Source organism: Mauremys mutica, chromosome 2, assembly GCF_020497125.1.
Source record: "Mauremys mutica isolate MM-2020 ecotype Southern chromosome 2, ASM2049712v1, whole genome shotgun sequence".
NCBI classification, from domain to species: Eukaryota; Metazoa; Chordata; order Testudines; family Geoemydidae; genus Mauremys; species Mauremys mutica.
In genome coordinates this window covers 172,338,166-172,358,032 of record NC_059073.1, presented here as the reverse complement: position 1 = coordinate 172,358,032, position 19,867 = coordinate 172,338,166, and positions in this window count along the sequence as shown.

Sequence of the window (19,867 nt, the reverse complement as noted above, 5' to 3'; positions counted from 1 at the left end):
GGGAAACAGCAGAATAGTCAGTGTGACCTAGCCTTGAGATAATGATGTTTTGAGAAGAGAACGTGAGAAAATACTGGAATAGATAGCAAATAGACTAAATAAAATGCAGATGTTTTTAATTAATTCACGTCAAAAAGAGGTATAAATGCTTGTGTGATTTTGCTTGTACTTTGGAGAAACTGAGGCAGAGATGCTCTCTGCCAGCTGTATTCTTTCCTTGCAATTGCTTGAATAAAGCTGTCTCTGATTTTGTTGCTTCCAACCTGAGGGGGGGGTTTAGGTTGGACATTAGGAAAAACTTTTTCACTAGTAGAAGTGAAGAAATGGAATGGGTTACCTAGGGAGGTGGTGGAATCTCCTTCCTTAGAGGTTTTTAAGGTCAGGCTTGACAAAGCCCTGGCTGGGATGATTTAGTTGGGTTTGGTCCTGCTTTGAGCAGGGGGTTGGACTAGATGACCTCCTGAGGTCCCTTCCAACCCTGAGATTCTATGATTCTATGAGAGTGGAATTCATTTCTCCTACACCATTAACCTTCTTTAGTGAAAACTGAAGCAAAATAGGCATTAAACACCTCAGCATTTTTGATGTCATCAGTTATTAGCTCTCCTCCCCCAGTAAGTAGAGGACCTACATTTTCATTTCTCTTTCTCTTGATCTTAATATATTTAAAGAATATCTTCTTATTGCCTTTTATTTCCCTTGCTAGGTATAACTCATTTTGTACTTTTTCTTTATGATTTTGTCCCTACATGCTGGTGATATTCTTTGCAATCCTCCTTAGCAGTTTGTCTATCTTTCCATTGTTTGTATGATTCCTTTTCTATTTTCAGGTCATTAAAGTGCTACTGATGGAGCCATATTAGCCTCCTACTATTCTTCCTGTATTCCGCTTTGCATAGGGACAGGTTGCAATTATGCCTTTAAAATTGTCTCCTAGAGAAACTGACAGCTATCCTGAACTCCTTTTTCCCTTATATATTTTTTTCCCATGGGAACTTATCTACCAGTTGAATTTGTTAAAGTCTGCCTTTTTTTTAAAGTCTGTTGTCCTTATTCTGCTGCTCTTTCTTTAGAATTATGAAATTTATAATTTCATGATCATTCTCACTCAGATTACCTTCTACCTTCAGATTTGCTACCTGTTCCTCCCAGTTGGTCAGAATGAAGTCTAAAATGGCTGTGCCCCTGGTTACTTCCTCCACTTTCTGAAACAAAAAGTTGTCCCCAATACATTCTGAGAACTGATGGGAAATGCTGTGGTTTGGCATACTTTTCCAACAGATGGCTGGGTAGTTAAAGTCCCCCATTACTAGCAGATTTTGTGTTTAGGATATTTCTGTTTGTAGTAGGAAGAGAGAGTCCTAGACATAAACCCTTGTATCAGAGGCCTGGTGTGAGGCCTGAGGCCAGGGCTAAAGTAGTAGTCAAATCTTTACTGATATAAAGCAAAGATAAGCTGTGAGTAAAAGGACAGATCTGTTCACAGATATAAAGCAAAGATAAGCTGTGAGCAAAAGGACAGATCTGTTCACAGAATCTGGCAAGAACAGGGCTGATATTGCAGGAATACACATTCCTAAGAAGTGCTAGGCACAGAGTACTCATGCAAACACATTCCGATATCAAGTGGTACCAGAACATGCCGATATCAAGGATGGTACAAAAACATTCCCCAGGGATAACAGGAACACACTGACCCCTCCTAAAAGATAAGATCAGGATGACAATATGTAATAGAGGTGTTTTGATCGAACCAATATGTACAAGGTGATGAGAGATAACTAACCACGTCAAGGGGCAGTAACTATGTCAGAGGGGCAGTATGTAACTTGTTTGTATCGGCGTATAAAGTTGTATCTCAGAGGGAGTGTCTTTGTCTAGCCCAGGGAGGAACTAAAAGTCCTGCCGTTCACTGAACTGGTCCATTGTTACAGGCACACGTATTAGTGGTCCCGTAGAATCTGCGGGATACTAGTACCGTGCTTCATCGATAATAAACCTGGCCTGGTGCCTTCGTATCTTGATGGATTTTGTGGTCATTGGCCGGTTCACTCGAGGTCTGTCTGCATAGAGGTGAGGCAGCACACAGAGAACACACACACATGCAGCCAAACACCTAACCATACTGTTATTTGTTCTAGAAATGCCTTCTTCGCCTTTTCTTCCTGATTTGGTGTTCTGTAGTAAATCCCTTCAGTACCATGATGTCATCCCTATTTTCATACCTGTTATATTTACCCAGAGACTTTCAGCTGGCGTGCCTCTCATCTCCTTCTATATATTCATGATGTATAATGCAACATCTCTTCCCCTTTTTTCTGCCTGTCTATCCTGAACAAGCTATACCCCTTACCAATATTCCAGTCATGAGACTTATCCCATTGTGTCTCTTTCACCTTTTGAAATAATAGACTGAACTTATTTGTGTATATATGTTACCTGCTTTAACCTGTAACTAACTCTTTCATTTCTTTTTTATAGTTAATTAATCCTGGATGGCAAGATAGACTGGAGTGCCCACATGGACTGTCTGTGAGTCCATAGTAAGACTGTTACAGTCATCCAGGAGTTCACATTTGTTACTTGGTTGGTGAAATCTAATTGTGGAACATATCACCAGGTTGGAGTGTCTGCCCTGCTTTTAAAAGTCTGCCTGGAGGTTGGCATTCTTGGCCGTGAGCTACTTCATACAGCATGACAATTGATGTAGTCTTGGCAGGATTCTCATGTCACAAGTCAATTGTGCTTATAGGTCAGACCTCCAGCACTATTAAAAGTTTAAACTTGATACTGAGAGTTTATAAGGGTTAAAGATTTGTCACAATGAGTGAATCGCAGTCTTGGGACAAAAGACCTGGAGCATTTATGCTTGGAAAGGGGATTATTTTTTGAGAAGAAAATCTTTGGTCAGGAGCTGAAAATGTTGCTCATAGACTTTGATCTGGCAGCAGGGATTGGAGTAGGGTCTGAGGCCCCTCCTGCCCCAGAGACAGCTGCAGGGGAACTGGTTTGGCTGAAGCTCCAGGCATTCCGTGTAGAATGTGAACACCAGATACTGATAATGGAACTGTTGATCAAGAAGAAAGAAATGAAGGAGGCAGAGCAGAGGGCCTACCCAAGATGCATAATGAATTCATGTTTTTTATGTTATGGAGGATTGTGATGCTAAGGTGTATAAGAAATTTAAAGAAAATATAGTGAAAACTTTTAAGATTACCCGAGTCCTATCAATTGAATTAATGTGGAACAGTTTCAGCATGAGAAAGACCCAACCCACATTAGCCGAGGGTCCTGTTTCGCAGGTTGTGGTTGCGCGCAGATGTTGCACACTCACCTCTGAGGGGGAAGCTGCAAGTTCAATTAATACAGAGTGGGAACTTGAACTTGCAATCTCCCACATACCAGGTGAGTGCACTAGCTGCTGGGTATAGGGGGCATCAACACCAGCTCCTCTGGTGTTGTGGATGGTGTTTCCAAATTTCAAAAACCTCTAACCCTGACTGCAGAGGTGTTCTGTGTGGCCCAGGAAGGGGAAGATAAGGTGCTGCACAATGGGAGTGGGAGATCCATAAGTAGAAAGCCTCCTCTCCATGTGGATCTTGTGAGCATAGGACAAGTGTCCTGTCTAAGTAATTTCCTTCAAGAACAAAGATTGGAATATGCTGGTTTATTGTCCAAAATGCTTTCACAGATTCCAAGGCCAGAATGTATCATAGTGATCATGTAGTCTGACCTCCTGTGTAACACAGATCATAGAACTTTCCGCCAATAATTCCTAGAGCACATCTTTTTGGAATAACATTCCATATTAATGTAAAAATTGTCAGTGAAGGAGAATCCACCACAGTCCTTGGTAATTTGTTCCAAAGGTTAGTTAATCTCACCATTACAATTTACACCTTATTTTCAATGTGAATTTGTCTAACTTCAACTTCCAGTCATTGGATCATGTTATACATTTCTCAGCTAGACTGAAGAGCTCATTATTAAATATTTGTTCCCCATGTAGATACTTGTAGTCTGTGATGAAGTCAACCCTTAACCTTCTCTGTGTTAAGATGAATAGATAGAGCTCCTTGAGTCTATCACTATCAGGCTCAGTTTCTAATCCTTTAAGTATTCTCGTGACTCTTCTCTCAACCCTTTCCAATTTATCAACATCCTTCTTGAATTGTGGACACCAGAACTGAAGACAGTATTCCCGCAGCGGTACTAGTTCCAAATACAAAGGTAAAATAACCTCTTTACTCCTATTCAAGATTCCCCTATTTATGCATTAGCCCTTTTGGCCACAGCCTTGCCTTGGGATCTCATCTTCAGCTGATTATTTACCACAACCCCCAAACCTTTTTAGAGTCACTGTTTCCCAAGATAGAGTCACCCATCATATAAGTATGGCCTGCACTCTTTGTTTCTAGCTGTAAACATTTACATTTAGCTGTATGAAAATATTTATTATTTGCTTGTGCCAGTTTGCCAAGTGATCCAGATCATTCTGAATCAGTGACATGTCCTCTTCATTATTTAGCACTCTCCCAGTTTTTGTGCCAACTGCAAACTTTATCAGTGATGATTTTGTTTTCTTCCAGGTCATTAATAAAAATATTAAATAGGTTAGGACCAAGAACTGATCTCATGACTCCACTGGAAACACTGCCACTCCATGATGATTCCCTGTTTACAATTACATTTTGAGACCTATGAGTTAGCTAGCTTTTAATCCATTTAATGTGTGCCCTGTTAATTGTATATCTTTCTAGTTTTTTAATCAAAATGTCATGCAGTACCAAGTCAAATGCATTACAGAAGTCTGAGTATATTACATCAACACTTTATCAACCAAATTTGCAATTTCATAAATAAAATGTATAGAGTTAGTCTGATAGGATCTGTTTTCCATAAACCCAAGCTGATTGGCATTAATTATATTACCATCCTTTTATTAATCAAGTCCTGTATCAGCCACTCCATTTTCTTGCCAGGGATCAATGTCAGACTCAGAGGCCTAAAATTACCCAGATCATCCCTTTTACCCATTTTAAATATTTGCACAACTTTATCTTTCTTCCAGTCTTCTAGAACTTCCCCAGTGTACCAAGACGCATTGAAAATCAACATTAATGGTCAGCCAGCTCTTTTAATACTGTTGAATGCAAGTTATCTAGACTTGATTTAAAAATGTCTAACTTAAGTAGCTACTATTTAACATCCTCCTGAGGTACTAGTGGAACGCAAAGAGTGATATCAGTGACTACATCATCTGTTGGTTTTTTTTACAATATAGAACAGACATTTATTGTACACTTCTGCCTTTTCTGCATTATTTTTGATAATTCTATCATTTCTATCTAATTATGGACTCATACCATTGTTAGGATTCTCTTTTTTCCTAGTACACTAAAAAAGAATTGTTCTTATTGTCCTTAACTCTGCTGGCCATAGATTTCTTCTTGTCTCTTTTGCTCCCCTTATAATTTTTCTACAATGTCTAGCTTCCGATTCATTTCTATCAACTTCCCCTTTCTTCCATTTGTTATATATTAATATTATTTTATTTTTATAGCTGCCTTCAATTCCCTTCTATACCAGGTTATTTCTAACCAATGTGGCTTTCTTCCTCGATTGTGGGATTGGGGCTTTTGGGGAGAGGGATAGCTCAGTGGTTTGAGCATTCGCCTGCTAAATCAAAGGTTGTGAGTTCAATCCTTAAGGGGGCCATTTGGGGATTTAGTTGGGGATTGGTCCTGCTTTGAGCAGGGGGTTGGACTAGATGACCTCCTGAGGTCCCTTCCAGCCCTAACAATCTATGATGGGTTGTAAATCCTTGATGATGCATTGGAGGGGTTTTAGCTGAGGACTGTATGTGACGGCCAGTGGAGTCCTGTTGGTTTCTTTCTGTCCTGGTTGATCGTAGGATGACTATGAGCAGGCAATGTGATGTGGCCGTTAAAAAAGCAAATGCAGTCTTGGGATGCATTAGGCGAGGTATTTCTAGTAGGGATAAGGAGGTGTTAGTCCCGTTATATAAGGCGTTGGTGAGACCTCATCTGGAGTATTGTGTGCAGTTTTGGTCTCCCATGTTTAAGAAGGATGAATTCAAACTGGAACGGGTACAAAGAAGGGCCACTAGAATGATCCGAGGAATGGAAGGCCTGTCGTATGAAAGGAGACTTGAGGAGCTCGGTTTGTTTTCCCTAACCAAAAGAAGGATAAGAGGAGATATGATTGCACTCTTTAAATATATCAGAGGGATAAATACCAGGGAAGGAGAGGAATTATTTCAGCTCAGCGCTAATGTGGACACGAGGACAAACGGATATAAATTGTCAGTCAGGAAATTTAGGCTTGAAATTAGACGAAGGTTTCTAACTATCAGGGGAGTGCAATACTGGAACAGCCTACCGAGGGAAACAGTGGGGGCGAAGGACCTCCATGACTTTAAGATTAAGCAAGATAAGTTTATGGAGGAGATGGTATGATAGGATACCGGGCTTAGTCAATAGGTTAATTAAGTGCCACACTGGTAAAAAGTACAATGGGTCAATGATATGATATTCTTAACCTTTTTCCAGAGGGTATGGCTGGAGAGTCTTGCCCGCATGCTCGGGGTTCAGCTGACCGCCATATTTGGGGTCGGGAAGGAATTTTCCTCCAGGGTAGATTGGCTGTGGCCCTGGAGGTTTTTCGCCTTCCTCCGAAGCATGGGGCAGGGGTCGCTTGCTAAAGGAGTGGGGGGATCGGCTTATGTGGCCTGCATCTTGCAGGAGGTCAGACTAGATGATCATAATGGTCCCTTCTGATCTTGAATTCTATGATTCTATGATCTAGTAAGGTGTTTTTAAACGATTCCGAATTATTATTCACATTATTCAAATTAAAGTATTCCTCCCAGATGATTTGGCTTACAATTCTTTTCAGCTTTGGGAAACTGATCTTTAAAACACCAAGTATATATACAACTGGTCTGGAATTCATTCTCTTTGCACATTATAAATGAAATCAAGTCATGCTCACTTTGTACCTATGTTACCATTAATTTTTAGTTCTGTGATAAGTTCTCTTAATGTGTAGTATGGAATTCCCACATGGTGGGTGTAACATTTTTTTGAGTTAGGAAATAATTAAAAATTCCAAGGATGTTTTAATACTGGCAGCCTTCAGACATATACCTTCAGTATATGTCAGTCAAATTGAAGTCCCCCAGGCTCAAGCTGCTTTTTTCGTATACATTATATAAAGGCACATAAGGAGCCAGTCAACCTGTTCCCTAGTGTGATTTTGTAGCAGACACCAACTAATATCCATCTTGTTCTTTATATCTTAGGACATTGATCAATTAACATTCAAGATCATTTTCTTCTGAGTTATCAGTGACTTGGAAACAGGTAATGCCACTTTTGATATAGAGTGCCACTCCCCTTCTCCTTTTGCCCACTCAATCCTTCTTAAATAGGGTATAACCATTAATTTTAACATTCCAGTCATGGGAATCATCCCATCCATTTTCAATAATACCAACTCAATCAAATGTACACTAATAAGCAATACCCATTGTTTGTTCCCCAGGCTCCTAGCCTTGGTATATAGGCAATTCAAGAATTTATTCTCTTCGTGTCCTTTGGTTCCTTGATTAATTTTTTCTCCAAAAATCTCAATTTTGTTCTGAATGCTCATACCTTTCCTCTTTTTACCTCCCCCCTCTATGATTAGTTTAATGGCCTGCTGAGTATTCTAGGCAGCCTGACCCTGAGAAGATTGGTCCCCCTTTTTACTGTGGTAGAGGGCACCCAAACTATACAGCCCTTTCTCTACACAGAAGGCGGACCAATGTTCCACAAAACCAAAATCCTCCACCTCATATCACTTACCTAACCAGCAATTCACTCCAGAATCTTCTGCTTGTTACCTTCCTTTGCATGTACCACAGGAAGGATCTCAGAGAAGATCACTTGGACATCATTCTTCTTCGGAAAGCTTCCAAGTTCCCGGAAGTCATCTGGCATATATGAGATATCCCACAATGCAGTTCAATAGTGCCAATATGAACCATCATCAATAGATCCTTTACCATCAGCTTCAAAAGCCTATCCAATCTTATAGTTACATCTCATCTCTTGGCTCCCGGAAGGCAGCTTTCCCACCTGTGGTCCACCTGTCCCTGTCAGAATGTTCTTTTAGTTCTTCTGAGTACTGAATCCCCAACAAGGATTGTCTGTCTTCCTTGAACGGTTGGAGAACACTCTATGGGCAAGCTTGATTTTCTACAGATTGTCTGTTACAGCTCCATTTTGTTCTTACAGCTGTCCCCTTACTCCATTTTGTTCTTGTTCTCCTCTGTCGCCGACCCTCCCTGGCTGTTAAGTTGTTTACCAGGGCCTCTGCCCTTCTCAAAGGGAGGGCCCCTTAAGTTGTTTAACAAGAGCCATTGCCCTTCTCAAAGGGATGGCCACTTGTGCTAAGTGGGACCACTGCCCTGTTCAAAGGGTTAGTCCTGTTATCACCTTGTTAAAACCTGGGCTTGGTGTAGGGTAGGCAATGTCCAGAGCTGCAAGACCTATTGTGTTTTTAAGATCCTGGGCATCGGTCATAGACCTCATGTGCTTTTGAGTCACCTATTGCACAGGACTCTGCCCAGGCATGTACCTGCAGTTTTTCCCTGCCTGCTCTCCTCCCTGTAAGAAGGGGAGCCAATCAGAGCTACTGGCGGGAAGCTGCCCAGGTTTGCCTTTATAAACAGACATTTTCTGAACAGACTTTAGAAAGGTTCCTGCATTGCTGCCTGGTCTGATCAGCCAGGGAGTTCTGGGGGTCCTTTCTCCGCTCTCGTTTTATTTTTGAGCGTACCCCCGTTTTTTGAACCCCTCCCACGAAGAACAAATTGCTGCCTGAGAGATCTCCCAATTATCTAGACTGTACCAAGCCTTCTGATGTTCTTGCTGCTTCTGCCTCTGCTGCTGCCTTGGGGGCTGGTAAGAATCCCTCTGTGAAACTTTCTGTACTTTTATTTTATTATTTTAGCTGCTGGCTCTGTCTCCCCAGCACACAGACTCAAGCTAAACCTTGGTCTGTGTTTTAAAACATCTCTCTTAAACTCCGTGGCACTCTGCCGCTAAAATTAAGTTTGTGCTGCTGCTAAGCCCTGCTCCTGTGGGCTTTGCCTTGGACTCACTGTTTTCAGCTGTATCCACTGCTGCAGCCACCTCCCTTGGCTTCCTTGGGGGCTGCCTTGGGAGCTGTAATCTGGGCACATACCACTCTGCCCTCTGTAACTTCCCCATAGCATAAGGTGCACCATAGGTTTTGTTTCTTTAGTTTAATAAGTCATAGTTTGTTAAGATTATAAAGCTTGTAAGTCTCACCTGCCTTGCTATAGTTCGTTGTTTTGTTGCTCCATATAGCTGCTTGTTGTAGTTTGCTTAGAATTGTGATATTTGTTGTTTTGCCTAGTCATTGGTTAAGATAGATTTAAAAAGTCATTGCCTGATTGTATTCTGTACCTGTTTTGTTACTTTGTAGAAGTTGCTTGTCATTTTATATGTTTGATTAAGTTAGAGGATAGAGAAGGTTCTTGCTGCTCCAATCTCCCCCTCTGAAATTCCCAAACCCCTTGCTGCCTTTTCCCCCTGTGTCTGCATCACCTCTGAACTTCCCAAACCCCTTGCTGTTTTTTTCCCCTGTGTCTGCATCACCATCTGAACTTCCCAAATTCCCCTCCCCCACACACTGCTCTGTTGTCCTTACCTCGCAGGGCTTCAGAGTCTCTCGCTGCTTGCAGCTGCATCTCTCATCAGTTGCCACTATCATTCCCCCCCCCTCCTGTTTCTTGACCTAGCCTTTGGGTACACTCTTGCTATCACAGCCTCACAAATTAAGTCTACACTGCATAATTTCACTTATCACCCATATTGTATTATTGCATTGTGATTCACATTTTACTTCCACCTTTCTGATATACTTTGTATTTGCATTAATACTATTGTGTTACATTGTGTATAAGGCCACCACCGACTTAATACATTCTATCTAAGATTGTTGACCATTCTATATAGAAGCTACTATTTTATTTTGCATTTCCTTTTGGTATGTTTTACATTCCACACTGTACCTAGAGCTGTTCCTATATTAAGTTGAGTTGCTTATTAACTGTACTGTATCCCATTGTGCTAAACCCCACTTACTGTAGAACTCCCTACACTGTTCAGTAAGAACCCTCCCCCACCATCATTGTCTATTGTAAACACCCTATACACCCCATCCCATTGTATTTCATTGTTAAATTCTCACCACTCCCTTTTTTCTTTAATAAAGAAATTAATTGGCACCCCACCCGTGTGGTAATTGCTCCCCAAGATCCCATATACCTGCAGGCAGGGACACAGATGTGTTCCCTACACCTCTCCATTTCTCTTGGACCTGCTGGATCTTGAGAGGTATCTTCCAGTTTCCACTCTGAGAACCTGGTATCTATTGGACACTTCTATATGTGAGGAATTCCTCCTGGTCCTCTTCTCTCTGATGACCACAGCCTGCCCATCCTCATCTATATCCAGTTGTGTGAAATACTGCTGTGATCTCTTGCCTTTGGTGGTTATGAACCACCAGTCCTTCCCTCTGACTTCCCCTTTCTAAAAAATCCATATTCTTTACATGATTAAGGTTCATTTAAATTCTTTGAATGCTACCTCCCCCCCCCCCAAAAAAAAATCTGGTACAATGCGATTTAACCACTGGCAATAGGATCAACAATAAAATAACTTTTTGACAGCTAATTTTGCTGATAAAGTGATTAAACCTTTAATTATTTTGACATGTTTAAACAAGAGGTCATTAAAATGAGCAGTTAGTTACACACTTCCTTTCACATCAGGATTGCCAAATAAAAAATGTGTTGAAATACATAGATTCAGTCTTGGCAAAATTATATAAATGTAAACCAATGTATAGCTTTTTATATCATGCGTTAATTTTTAAAAATGTCAGTTAAATAATTAAATTGGAATGTTAACAGCAGAGGTTCTTTCTTCTGAGGAAATTACATTGCCATTAATCTTTCTTCTTGCTGATGTTTCATCTACTATATTATCAGAATTATAAAACCAATGTTGAGTATGGAGTTTTAATTTTAACTTAGCAAATCTTAGAGCAATAAATATTCAGCATGATACGCCAAACTTCATCATAATTATGTCACATACCATTGAAATTTTAATAATGCAGTTTATGTAATGGCTCAGTGAATTTTCTACCAGTATGAAGTAGAGATGTGTATGTTGAAGAATATCCATTACCTACATTTTTGCAATGGTATCCACTATTCATAGATAGATATTACAGTTCTGAGAACTGAGAAAAACTCAGCCCATTTTGCTAGTTCTTTATATAGCAAAATGTTCTCCAAATTCACCACACTTGCAAGCGTAGAATGAATTTAATCAAAGTAGATGGTTAGTTTGAAAGGAAAGTATTCCTTTCAGGTGTTCACACCTTAACTACTAGAATAGGGCCTCATCCTCCCTGACTGAACTAACCTCATTATCTCCAGACTCATTCTGGCCTTCATATTTATACCTGCCTCTGGAAATTTCCATGCATCTGACAAAGTGGGTATTCACCCACGAAAGCTTATGCTCCAATACTTCTGTTAGTCTATAAGATGCCACAGGACTCTTTGTTGCTTTTTACAAAAAATAAGGCAACTAGGAAAATCATGCTTTTTAATTTGGGATTTTCTTTGCAAAATATATCACCCAAATCACCTTAACTATGATATGTAGTATGTTTTGAAAATGAATTTGCAATGACAGTAGGAGTGCTTCCCTGCAACTGGTAGAAAAGGGGGAAGAAGAGGAAAGTTTACTTGTAAAGAGTGGGGAGGAGCAGGAAATGGCTGCACCAGGTCAGGGAAGAGGGGACGCACTGCCTTTCTGATCAGAAGTGGGAATATTTCTACCCTATGCAGTCCTGAAGAAGCCCTCTTTCTCTTGGGTTAATCTAGATGCACCTCCCCTCACACCCCTGAGATCTAACATGAACTGGGGACTTGCATGATCTGCTGTGGGCATTACATTATTGCCCTTTGTCTTTTCAGGTCTCGGAAGGAATTTTTCCTTTACTGCCAGATTGGCCAAGATGGGGTGAGTTTTTCATCTCCCCCCAGCAGCTTTTGGACTTGGTGGTGGTGGGGCAGAGAAGTGAGGTTTTAATCATAGAATCATAGAATTCAAGATCAGAAGGGACCATTATGATCATCTAGTCTGACCTCCTGCAAGATGCAGGCCACATTAGCCGATCTACCCACTCTTTTAGCAAGCGACCCCTGCCCCATGCTTCGGAGGAAGGCGAAAAACCTCCAGGGACACTGCCAATCTGCCCTGGAGGAAAATTCCTTCCCGACCCCAAATATGGCGGTCAGCTGAACCCCGAGCATGCGGGCAAGACTCTCCAGCCATACCCTCTGAAAGAGGTTAAGAATATCATATCATTGACCCAATTTGACCCAATTAAGTACCAGTTTGGCACTTAATTGACCTATTGACTAAGCCCGTTATCCTATTATACCATCTCCTCCATAAACTTATCTAGCTTAATCTTAAAGTCATGGAGGTCCTTCGCCCCTACTGTTTCCCTCGGTAGGCTGTTCCAGTATTGCACTCCCCTGATGGTTAGAAACCTTCGTCTAATTTCAAGCCTAAATTTCCTGACTGACAATTTATATCCGTTTGTCCTCGTGTCTACATTAGCACTGAGCTGAAATAATTCCTCTCCTTCCCTGGTATTTATCCCTCTGATATATTTAAAGAGTGCAATCATATCTCCCCTTATCCTTCTTTTGGTTAAGGAAAACAAACCGAGCTCCTCAAGTCTCCTGTCATACGACAGGCCTTCCATTCCTCGGATCATTCTAGTGGCCCTTCTTTGTACCCGTTCCAGTTTTAACTCATCCTTCTTAAACATGGGAGACCAAAACTGCACACAATACTCCAAATGAGGTCTCACCAACGCCTTATATAACGGGACTAGCACTTCCTTATCCCTACTAGAAATACCCCGCCTAATGCAACCCAAGACCGCATTAGCTTTTTTAACGGCCACATCACATTGCCTACTCATAGTCATCCTACGATCAACCAGGACTCCCAGGTCCTTCTCCTCCTCCGTTACTTCCAACTGGTGCGTCCCTAGCTTATAACTAAAATTCTTGTTAGTCATCCCTAAATGCATAACCTTACACTTCTCACTATTGAATTTCATCCTGTTACTAATACTCCAGTTTACAAGGTCATCCAAATCTCCCTGGAGGATATCCCGATCCTTCTCCGAATTGGCAATACCTCCCAACTTGGTGTCGTCCGCAAACTTTATCAGCCCACTCCTACTCTTGGTTCCCAGGTCAGCAATAAATAGATTGAATAAAATAGGACCCAAAACCGAACCTTGAGGAACTCCACTGGTAACCCCCCTCCAACCCGACAGTTCCCCTTTCAGTACTACCCTCTGCAGTCTCCCCTTTAACCAACTCCTTATCCACCTCTGGATTTTCATTTCGATCCCCATCTTTTCCAATTTAACCAATAATTCCTCATGTGGTACCGTATCAAACGCCTTACTGAAATCCAGATATATTAGATCCACCGCATTTCCCCTGTCTAAAAAATCTGTTACTTTCTCAAAGAAGGAGATCAGATTGGTTTGGCACGATCTACCTTTCGTAAATCCATGCTGTAATCTATCCCAGTTGTCATCGGCCTCCTGCTCCTTAACCACTCTCTCTTTCAAAATTTTTTCCATTACTTTGCATACTACAGATGTTAAACTAACAGGCCTGTAGTTACCCGGGTCACTTTTTTTCCCCTTCTTGAATATAGGAACTACATTAGCTAATCTCCAGTCCAACGGTACAATCCCCGAATTTAGAGATTTATTAAAAATCATCGCTAACGGGCTAGCAATATCACTCGCCAATTCCCTTAATATTCTAGGATGAAGATTATCCGGGCCCCCCGATTTACTTCCGTTAAGCTGTTCAAGTTTGGCCTCCACCTCAGATACCGTAATGTCTACCCCCATATCTTCATTCCCATCGGTCCCTCTATCACTATTCCTTAGCCCTTCATTAGCCTCATTAAAGACCGTGGCAAAATATTCATTCAGATATTGTGCCATTCCAAGATTATCCCTAATCTCCACTCCGTTTAAAGTTTTAAGCGGTCCCACTTCTTCCTTCTTGGTTTTCTTCCTATTTATATGGCTAAAAAACCTTTTGCTATTGGTTTTAATCCCCTTCGCTAGGTCCATCTCCACCCGTCGCTTTGCCTTTCTCACTGCATCCCTACACCCTCTGACCTCAATAAGGTAGGTTTCTTTGCTGATCCCTCCCATTTTCCACTCCCGGTACGCTTTCTGTTTTTTCTTAATGACCCCTCTAAGACGCTTGGTCATCCAGCTCGGTCTAAAACTGCTACCTACGAGCCGTTTTCCCTTTCTCGGGATACATGCCTCTGACAACTCCTGCAATTTCAACCTGAAGTAACCCCAGGCGTCATCTACCTTTAGATTCCTAAATATGTTGGTCCAGTCCACTTCCCTAACTAGTCGTCTTAATTTAGTAAAGTTAGCCCTTTTGAAATCGTAAACCCTAGTCTCAGATGCAATATTGATTATCCTCTCATTAATTTTGAAACGAATTAGCTCGTGATCACTTGAGCCAAGGTTGTCCCCTACAACTATTTCCTCAACAAGGTCCTCATTACTCACCAAAATCAGATCTAAAATGGCATCCCCCCTCGTCGGTTCAGCAACCACTTGATGGAGGAATTCATCAGCTATCACGTCTAGGAAAAGCTGAGCCCTATTGTTATTACTAGCATTTGTTTCCCAATCTATATCTGGGAAGTTAAAGTCTCCCATGATCAAGCAGTTCCTATTAGTGTTTACCTCCTTAAAAACATTAAAGAGCTCTCTATCCGTCTCCAAGCTAGATCCTGGCGGTCTATAGCACACCCCAATCACTATCCCGGGTGAGGCTCTGGTAGTTTTCTTCCCTAATGTGACCATTGCCCACACAGACTCCGTATTAACCATTGCATTGCTAGTTATTTCATTACATTTCACCTCATTATTGATATACAATGCTACTCCCCCACCTTTACCTTTGCATCGGTCTTTTCTAAACAGCACATACCCTTCCATACCTGTACTCCAGTCATGGCTATCGTTCCACCATGTTTCGGTTATTCCTACAATATCCGGTTTCAATTCTCGGACCAGGAGCTCCAGTTCCTCCATTTTATTACCTAAGCTTCTCGCATTGGTGAACAAACATCCTACCTTTTGCTGTTGGGCTCCTCTCACTCTTCTCACCCCGCTCGGTAGGGACACAGTACTACCAGTATGTGGCGTACTTAATGTTGCAACTAAGTACAGAAAACTTGTGTCAGACATCCAGTGCACGTACTCAGTATGGAAGGGATACGGTTATGGGCTAAAATGGATTGGAAAAGGGTTTGAAGAAGCACATCCTTTTAGGAAGCTGAGGAAGGGGTGTTTGGGGCTCCATCAGGTACAGCAGGGAGCCAACTCCTTTCTTTTTCTAGCCTTCTGAACTATGTTACAAGGGGAGGGTGCTGGGATCCCAGCAATGGGATGTCTGAGACCAAGCTGGGGATTATCTGAAGATGATTAAGGAAACGATAATGACATGCACTGAACAATTTATTGCTGGGTTCTCTCAGATATTTTAAGTGAATAAAGTTGCAACCTAATTAAACCACATTCATAGCTTCCTGAACTTCTTCCAGTGTGGCTGGACAATGTACATGTGTATGGTGCCTTTCACTGAAAATCACATCATATAGACTGTGCAGAGATCAGTTCATCCACTTGTGAAGTGTTGTCACTTCTGTGGTGAAATGTGGCAATTGTTTAACAACATACCTAAATACTACAAAACAGTAGATAATAAATTAAGAATACTTTCTTCAGTTGAAATTATGGAGGCTATTTAATTTGTCAAGATGTAACTTATCCAGTTTGTTATTTGGCCAGGACACTGGAGTTAACAACCTTAATTCTTGTGAAATATACCATTGGATATTTAATTACCCCATTTGGTCAGTGCCTAAGTTTTATGCATCATGCACAATATAGTACCTCCAGCACAACATTGCTTTCATCACAATGTTATGGCATTGATTCAGTACTGACTCAGAGTGAAGAACGCCACATACTGAGTGACTACTACCACTTCCTGCAACAGCTGGGTTTTCCTCAGAGGTCTTCCATCCCAATTATGCAGCAAGCCCAATCTTCCTTAGTTTATGAGATCTGACAAGATCAAAGCCCAAGGTGGTATGTCTACAGACTTATACTGTCTTGTGTATTTGGCTTGCTAGCAAATTTATGTCAAATGCATGTATCAAATGATTTCTAGTCAAATGGATGTGTACTATAGCTGTTACAGAGAGAGAGAGAGAGAGAGAATTATTCTAGCACTAATAATATTCTTCAAAACAGTTTTAGAGCTTGGTTTTACTTCATCTTGATGACTCTGAATCATTGGTATATTATTTGTCCACACAACTTGGGAGACTTCAGAGAAGTTATGATTGCATTGGCAAGGGTATAATCTCTGTAATGTTAAGAATACAGGAATGTTACATCACTTGTGAAATTCTGTTAACACAGCAGTGAAATTTTGTATTCTCATTCCACAGATTTGCCTCCCTGGGATAAAATGTCATTTGGATGAGCCTCAAAGGAAAAATTAAACTCAACTCTTCCCTCCTACACATGTTTAGAGTGCACCCCTTCCCTCATCTTGCCTCTCACTCAAGCAAAATGTCAATCCTAACCCATACCACCATGACCAACCCTAATTGATGATTGCCACTCTCCTTACCCCCATTATCTCCAGGTGCTGCTCCACTCATCTCCACTTTGCCCATTGCTGTCCCCTCCTTTTTGCCCTTCTCTTTCATACCTGCTGCAGTGACAGGGTCACTCATATTTGTTCCTCCTCCTCTTGGCATTGCAGGAATCCCCCAGCCCTGGGACCCAAAGTTCTGGCAGCTTTGCAAGGGAAGCAGTTGCAAATCTGTGCCTCTGTATATAGTCCAAAGTGCCATAAAAAAGTGGCAGCAGTCTCATCCTCACAGAACTCCTCAAAGAGACATAGTTTGCTGATGATGCTGTCAGATATCATGTTGCTCTCTTATCAGATACTTTACAATTGTTTTATATACTACACTTCACTATCATTTTATATACCAGACACAGCAGTGTAGAGAGCAATCATTTCCCTGGGTCTCTCCTCTCAAGAATCCTTCCTTTCTGACTCCCGTCTCCTCACCAGCATGTTCCTTCCATTCATCTTTAAAGTAACTGTATTCAAAACATGCAAACAGACAGAACTATAACATAACTAACTTGATTGCTATTACTGTACCTCTTCCTACAGGTTTGTTTGTCCTTATTGATGTTAGTACAGCTTTACATCTTTTAATGTTTTGTTCAATGGATTGGAAGAAATATGACTTCCATTTTCCTCCAGTGTCAATCAAAAGCATATGTCACTGATTCTTTTTCCAAGGTGCTTTAGGGTAGATGAACCAGTGTGGGTTTTAGGACTTTTTATTGAAGAATATTGGATATATCAAGAGGAGAAATTTGAAAAACATTTTAAGTCAAGATGATGATTTTGAGGAGTGCCAGTTTAATTGGTTTTATTTTAAGAACATAAGAATGGCCACACTGCATCAGAGCAATGGTGCACTTAGCCCAGTATCCCATCTTCCAACAAGGGCCAGTGCCAGATGCATCATAGGGAACAAATAGAAAAGGGAAATTATCAATTGATCCATTCCCATTCATCTAATCCCAACTTCTGGCATAAAAACAGCCCTACTGGGTCAGACAAAAGGTCCATCTAGCCCATTATGCTGTCTTCCGATAGTGGCCAGTGCCAGGTGCCCCACAGGGAATGAACAGAACAGGTAATCATAAAGTGATCCATCCCTGTCGCTCATTCCTAGCTTCTGGCAAACAGAGGCTAGGGACACCATTCCTGCCCATTCTGGCTAATAGCCATTGATGGACCTAACCTCCATGAATTTATCTAGTTCTTTTTTGAACCCTGTTATGGTCTTGGCCTTCATGACATCCTCTGGCAAGGAGTTCCACAGGTTGACTGTGCATTGTGTGAAGAAGTGCTTCCTTTTGTTTGCTTTTAAACCTGCTGACTATTAATTTCATTGAGTGACCCCTAATTCTTTTGTTATGAGAAAAAGTGAATGAAACTTCCTTATTTACTTTCTCCACACCAGTCATGATTTTATAGACTTCTATCATATCTACCCTTAGCCATCTCTTTTCCAAGGTGAAAAGTCCCAGTCTTACGGATCTCTTCTTGTATGGTAGCTATTCCATATCCCTAATAATTTGTGTTGCCCTTTTCTGAAACTTTTCCAATTCCAATACATCTTTTTTTGAGATAGGGTGACCACATCTGCACACAGTATTCACATTGTGGGAGTACCATGGATTTATATAGAGGCAACATGATATTTTCTGTCCTATTATCTATCCCTTACTTAATTATTCCCAGCATTCTGTTTCCTTTTTGGACTGATGCTGTACATTGAGTGGATGTTTTCAGAGAACTATCCACAATGACTCCAAGATCTCTTTCTTGAGTGGTAACAGCTAATTTAGACCCCATCATTTTATATGTATAGTTGGGATTATGTTTTCCAATGTGCATTACTTTGCCTTTATGAACATTAAATTTCATCTGCCATTTTGTTGCCCAGTCACCCAGTTTTGAGAGATCCTTTTGTAGCTCTTCACAGTCTTCCTGGGTCTTAACTATCTTTAGTAATTTTGTATCATCTGCAAATTCTGCCACCTCACTGTTTACCCCGTTTCCCAGATCATTTATGAATATGTTGAATAGGACTGGTCCCAGAACAGACCCCTGCAGGACACCACTATTTACCTCTCTCCATTCTGAAAACTGACCATTTATACCTACTATTTGTTTCCTCTATTTTAATCAGTTACCAATCCATGAAATCACCTTCCCTCTTATTCTGTGGCAGTTTACTTTGTGTAAGAACCTTTGATGAGGGACCTTGTCAAAGACTTTCTGAAAATCTAACTAAACTATATCCACTAGATTCCCCTTGTCCACATGCTTGTTGGCCCCCATTTGGAATTCTAGTAGATTGGTGAGTCATGATTTCCCTTTACAAAAAACATGTTGACTCTTCCCCAACAAATTATGTTCATCTAGATGTCTGACAATATTGTTTTTTATTATAGTTTCAACCAGTTTGCCCAGAACTGAAGTCAGGCTTACAGGCCTGTAATTGCCACGATCACTGCTGGAGCCCTTTTTAAAAATTGGCATCACATTAGCTATCCTCCAGTCAACCAGTACAGAAGGTGGTCTAAATGATAGGTTACAGACTACAGTTAGTCATTCTGCAATTTCACATTTGAGTTCCTTCAGAACTCTTGGGTGAATACCATCTGGTCCTGGTGACTTATTGCTATTTAATTTATCATTTTTTTCCAAAACCTCCTCTAATGATACATCAATCTGAGACATTTCCTTATATCTGTCACCTGAAAAGAATGGCTTAGGCTTGAGAATCTCTCTCACAACCTCAGCCGTGAAAACCGATGCAAATAATTAATTTAGTTTCTCCGCAATGGCCTTATCATCCTTGAGTGCTCCTTTAGTGCCTCAATCACCCAGTGGCTCCACTGGTTGTTTAGCGGGCTTCCTGCTTCTGATTTACATAAAATAATATTTGCTATTACTTTTTGAACCTTTGGCAGAAAGAGGTTTAGTGACATCTAGAGTATG